The sequence below is a fragment of the Narcine bancroftii genome, chromosome 1 (assembly GCF_036971445.1).
Source record: "Narcine bancroftii isolate sNarBan1 chromosome 1, sNarBan1.hap1, whole genome shotgun sequence".
Classification (NCBI taxonomy): domain Eukaryota; kingdom Metazoa; phylum Chordata; class Chondrichthyes; order Torpediniformes; family Narcinidae; genus Narcine; species Narcine bancroftii.
In genome coordinates, this window is record NC_091469.1 from 20462341 (window position 1) to 20468340 (window position 6000).

The window sequence follows — 6000 nt, forward strand, 5'->3', positions numbered from 1 at the left end:
GTATCCACCATCATAAAGTAACTCCGAAATGGCAGCAAGCCAATGGAGAAGTAGAGAGACAAAATCAGTCCATTGAAAAACGATTGAGGATTGCACATGCAGAAGGACAAAATTGGCGAGAAGCATTGCTATCTTATGTGGCTGTCTATCGAGCAACGACTCATGCAACCACTGGAAAAAGTCCTGCAGAAGCATTTTTTGGGAGAAAAATCCGCACAAAAATGCCAGAAATAAAGGAAATCCGAGACGACCAGGAGGAGATGAGGGACCATGATGCTGAAAAGAAAGGTGCAGCAAAGCTGTACACAGATTCGAAACGTGGAGCCAAGTACTCAGACATCATGCCAGGAGATAATGTTCTAGTGAGGCATGAAACTGGTGGTAAGCTAGACACACCTTATTACCATCAACCCTATACTGTCGTATCCAGAAGTGGCAGTATGGTGACAGTCAAGTCTCCGACTGGAGTCCTGTATAAGAGAAATGTATCAAGTGTAAAAAGGTACCAGTCCAGAGATACATCGAGCGAAGAGGTTGAAAGGCCAATACGAGATGCTGAAACTGAGAGACCTGATGATGTTCCAGAGGCAGTTACCAGCACTCTTGATGAAGTGACTAGAGCGCCAGAAACACTCGAAGCCGTGGCGAGCAATATTTACGACGCTGAGAGTGAACAACCGAGAAGCGACGACAATATCGCAGGCAGGCCGAAACGAAACCGGAAAGTGCCCAAACGATACAAAGACTTTGTGCCATAGTTTTAATAAGAACTTTGGGACAGTATTTTAATCTTATATCATAAAGTGCATGTATGAGTGCTGTAGGAAGTAAATTTTATGTAGTTGAGTTATAGTATTACCATTAGTTACGATGTTTGTATGTTTCCGAGGGATATTGGTAAGTGAAGGTAAAGTTTATTTCTGATTAAAGGAGGGATGTCATGATAATGAATATGTATGAGATGTACCGGAAGTCACGTGGTATGAGAGGGAGATAAGAACACAAGCAGGAGAACAAAGGAAACGGGAGAATAAAGCCAGTGGGAAGTTTACCTGATAAAACTTGTGTTTAATATTTTATTAACTTCACATTTCGGGCCACAAATGTGACAATGGCCACCTGTGATCTAAGCATCAAGGGCTTTAACAAGAGCAGAAACTAACGTTTGACAGATAGAGAAAGAGCTTCTTGCCAGTACTTATGCATGAGAAAGTTTCCATTAATACATGGAAGGGAGGGAAGTTGCTTCACTGATCACCTCTTCCCCATCCACAACAACGGCGACCTCCCAATAGCCAACCATTTCAATTCTGAGACACACTCCCAGACTCACATGTCTGTCCATGTGCGCCTTATGCACCAACCCTGTATCAGACAGGCCATACTTCAAAGTTGGAGGATATTTGTTTGACTGAAATAGGGAAAGTCATATAGTAGTAACAGATTATTTTTACAATTACCCTGAGGTCGCACTACTGCAGTCAAAATCCAGCAAAGCAGTTATTACTTTCATGAAAAATGTGTTTGCAAGACATGGAGTTCCTTGTGAAATAGTTTCAAGCAATGGTCCATAATTTTTGAGCAGTGAATTTGAGTCCTTTGCCGTACTTGTGGTTTTCAACATACAACTTCAAGTCTGCATCACTCAAAGTCTAATGGGCTAACTGAGAGTTCTGTCAAAGTGGTGAAGAGCCTCATGAAGAAAGCACATGATGGACGAGAGGATTTCTGCAGAAGTTCACTACTATAGAATAGCTTTTCTCCTACCCAAATGCTGATGGGTCCACGCTTACGGATCAGCCTTCCAATGCATGAAAATCTGTTGAAACCTAAAGCACAAGGGAAAACAGGGTAAAGTGGAAGAGAAAGTGAAACAGAAACAGTATCATGACAAGACAGTGAAAAGCCGGCCAGTCCTGAAGCCTGGAGTCCAAGTGCGAATCTGAGATCACAATTCTGGCACGTGGTCCATGCAAGGATATGTGCAAGAGGAAATAGATCCACATTCCTACCAGATCCAGACCAAGGGAGGGACACCTCTGAGAAGGAACCGCATGGATCTTCGACCACAAGCTCAAACCCATGGTCATGACCCGTCGCCTGCCACCACATGTGGAAGAGGAACCTGTGGTTCACCGTTCACAGAAAGACACAATACTAACACAGCAAATGCAAGCAATACTGTAGTGATATGTAATTACACCACTAGGTCATCCAGTGACCTTGTATATAAAGCAGTCCAGAGCTACAGTCTAGTCTTCCAGGTTTGTCTCGCAGAGAGACGAGACCTCTTAGTGTACATATTAGTTTATTAAACCTGTCTTATTCTCGCACTGCTGGTGTGGTCATTGTCAGTACAAATAGACTGGTGGAAACACATACCAGAACAAAAAAGAACTGTTAAACCACCTCAGAGACTGATTGAAAGCTGCTGAGTCAAAAGAGACTGGCCACAGAACGTAGATACCCTTGTTATGTGGGCATAGTATTGTGGGGTTTTTTTAAAAAAGGGGGCAAGATGTGTTATTAGGTTTGTATAATTAAGAACTACATTTCCCACTAGGTAATGTGTGCAATTGACGCAGAAACCAAAAAAAATAGACTACAACAGAGGTCGAGTGGGCTGTGGGTTCAAGTGGCTCGAAAAATAAAGATGTTTGGGCGTTAAAACCCTGCAAGGTGGTCGCTCTTCAAGGAACAAACATCACAGAGGGAAGATGACACGAGGCTGAAGGGGCCGGATGCCCTCCCACTGCTGCAGGCTTCAGTGATGGAAATGACTGTTACACGGGTGGCTTTGGCAGGGGGTGGGGGGAAAGAAGGGTGAACAACAGGAAAAATTCTGCGAGAGCGTTCTGAGGCATGGTGAACGAGCCGACTGAGCAATGAGCAGGGCTGTCATCAAATCATGCGTGTGCAGCCAATTCAAAAGTCCAACTTTGTGCTCCACCCGCTGGCTTGTCCGGGGTGGGGGGACGACACCTAGTTGATATTAAATCGCATCTTGTTTTGCGCCCCGGTTGCAGGAAACAGCAGGAATTGCATTCATAATGCAACTTGGGAGAGGGTCCGACTGTTCTGCGTCCTCCAAATTGACCAACAGTCTGGGGCAGTCCCCTCCATTGTGCTTCGGGCGCTTGGATTGGGAAGTCGGGGAGGGACGAGCATCGTCCTCTTTGAACGCAATCCTTCCCCAGGTAAGAACGACCATGGACTGAATCAATGCCACTATCCGGCCGCTCCATTAGCTCAATTAAGAAGATTAAAATCAGAATCACCCAACGTCAAGTTTATGGACTATTAACTATTCTGGGCCGCACGGCTGCTGCTCGCCCAGTTGAGTCTTCCCAGTGCGAGCATTTCTCCACGTCCCGCGTCCGCAGGGTGATCTGATCGAAGTGAAGCAGCCAGACTCGAGAGAACACCAAGGTTGCGGCCAACATTCACTCAATGCACGACAAGAGAGCACGGCGTGTATTGTTACTCACAGTTCCTACTTGCGTCTCTCGGGATTGCGGGTGAACCGAGGGCGGCTCCGCTTCCACTGGCTGGGAGCGCCTTCCACCCGGGGCACTCTCCCACCTCGCTTCTGCGGCGCTGGCCCGCTCCCCCTCAGCCCGGCTGACTGCGGAAACCACCGGCGCACCATCACTTCCTGCTTTCGCTGCCCCCCCCCCCCCCCATCCCCGCCCCGAGCGAGAGCCAGCAGGAGGCGCAAAGACTGGCCTTCCCTTCCCGGGAAGGGGATGCCATCCGCACCGGGCACTGAGTTCGAGCCAAGCTTCCAGCGAAAGGAAGAGACCTCTCCATTCTGCACCGGCGTTACAAACACGCAGGGCGGAGCTGACAGGCGGGGAGCCCCTTGTCTCACCTTCACGACTTCTGTCTGAAAATTTTCCTTGTTTATTCCAAACGAGCATGATCTCACTTCTAAAAAGCAGTCATTTTCAACATTGACCAATTCCCCTCCAAGCAGCCAAAGAAAAAGAACTCAAAGAGATGAAAAATAGTAACAAGGAGCACACCGCTTGTCTTTCTCATCTACTTCCATTCTCTGAGCGATTTCCCTGCTGTTGTATATTTTCTCCAATTTTTAAAACTCAGCTGTTCAGGGTGCCGTATTTTGGCAGAATTTCTTTCTTAGATGATAGGTTCTCCGTGTGTGCCGTTGGGTATCTCCATGGACCATCCAGGGATGAGGGGGGGTCGGACTTGCAGATGATCGCAATACATTTTTTTTTCCCTCGACTGACAGGGCAATATCTCCAAACTTTATTTGGAATTTTGTTCATTTTCTGCCTACATCCACCAGGTTTAAATACAACTACATGTCCGGCAGGAAGTCTACTCCCCATAATCCTAGTTAATGTATTAGATCATTCAGTCCAAAAGGGTTTCACCTTTGTGCAGGTCCATGTGGAACCCAATTCCCAAACCCACACCTGAAGCACATTTCCGATAGCCTTGGGTTTCCTTTATGTAAAGTTTGTGCTGTGAGATATAGTGGGTTTAACAAATTGTACTGTACCAGCCTAAATTTGGCGTTGATCACTGATGTCATGCTCTCCCTACATAAATCTGACCAACGCTCTTCATCAGTCACGATTTCTTAATGGATTATATATTGTAATACCTTTCACAATTTCCTAATGGATTATTGCACTATGGGAATCTGTAGCAACAAAGGAAGTCAGCGGGTCGAGTCGCATCAGTGGGGGAAAAAAAAGTGGAGGTGTCAGACAAGGCTGAGGAAGTGGAGAGAAGTTAGTAAAAGGTGGGCAGGGTGAGAGGAGTCAGACAGAGGCCAATGGCGGATTGGACAGCCAAGGGCAGAAGCAGTTGATTGGCAGGAGCCAATTTTGACCTCCTTTACGTTCCAAGATATCTTCTGATACCTTTTCTACATCCCCATGTCCAACATGGCATTTGCATATTCCAAAGGAAAGGGAGAATTTCTCTTACATGCTGTTCTGCAATTTTTTTTTATTACCTGGCATACAAATTTCTGTTTTCTTCAAAGGTTATGTTATACAGTAATGACCATCAGCATACTTAACAGCTTTTGAAACTACATCCAGAAGCTGCTTGTCTTCCTTTGAAAGTTCTTGAATATCATTCAAGAAAATCTGTTGTTCCCACAGATCATTAAGTTTCACCACTGAAATTCTGTTGACATTCACATATAATGTCTCCAGATCATTAATCATTTTTCCTCCTAATGGTCCATTAATCGTCCATTCAAGCAATGTTCGCAGAGCATAAAGTCCATCATTTTGACTCCTTATGACTTCTAGAGGTTCAAGAGCTTTTGATACATCTAATCTAATTAACATCTTGATCTTGACGTCAATCTTAGGTAAGCAAATGTCTTTTAGATGATCCTAATATTTTATATCATCTTGATAGGGAATATTCTCCTTATTCACAGGACTAGTCTTAGTATATACTCTTGGAAGATCGCAAAATTCATTGCAATTCAATTCAGCAATCTCTAAACCTGAAACTATTTTAGTTTCAATATTCCTTTCATCATTCATTCATCGACTTCAATGAGATCATGATTTTTTTAATGATTATTATGATGGCCTAAAGGAGATTACAGTAAAGACATGATTGTATAGAGAATGACAGTTCATCTATTTGGAGCAATTTTGTCACTGAGTTGTGCAAATTTTGCTCTTAGGAAATGTGGTGAAGATAATGAAGAGCAATTTAGTTCTTGATCTATAAACATCATCAGAAATAATTTCTATGTTGATGATTGTCTTCAGTACTCTCAGAAAAAGAAGCAATCGATCTTTATCAAGAATTAAAAGAGATCACTAATAAAGGAAGTTTCTTCCTTAAGAAATTGATTAGCAGCAGTCAAGATGTGTTGGCTGTTATTCCTGAGGCAGAAAGAGCAAAGGAGATAAAACATCTTGATTTGGATTGTGCTAGGGGTGCAATGGTGCATTCAATCTGACCTTTTCACCTTCAAAATTGTTTGATATTATGTCC

At 44.1% G+C, this 6000-nt stretch overlaps 1 protein-coding gene across 7 annotated transcripts in view; it reads right to left on the reverse strand.

Moving 5' to 3' along the window:
• The window catches only part of zdhhc21 (zinc finger DHHC-type palmitoyltransferase 21), a 91598-nt gene extending 87951 nt beyond the window's left edge, over nt 1–3647 (reverse strand). For 5 of the 7 annotated variants that reach the window (XM_069939101.1, XM_069938721.1, XM_069938793.1 and 2 more), the window contains exon 1: nt 3489–3647. The gene's annotated coding sequence lies outside the window, so the exon portion shown is untranslated. Of the gene's footprint in view, nt 1–1767; nt 1830–3488 lie in introns of all 7 variants that reach the window. The other 2 variants (XM_069938943.1, XM_069938866.1) reach the window with 1 other exon arrangement.
• Nucleotides 3648–6000: the final 2353 nt, after the last annotated feature.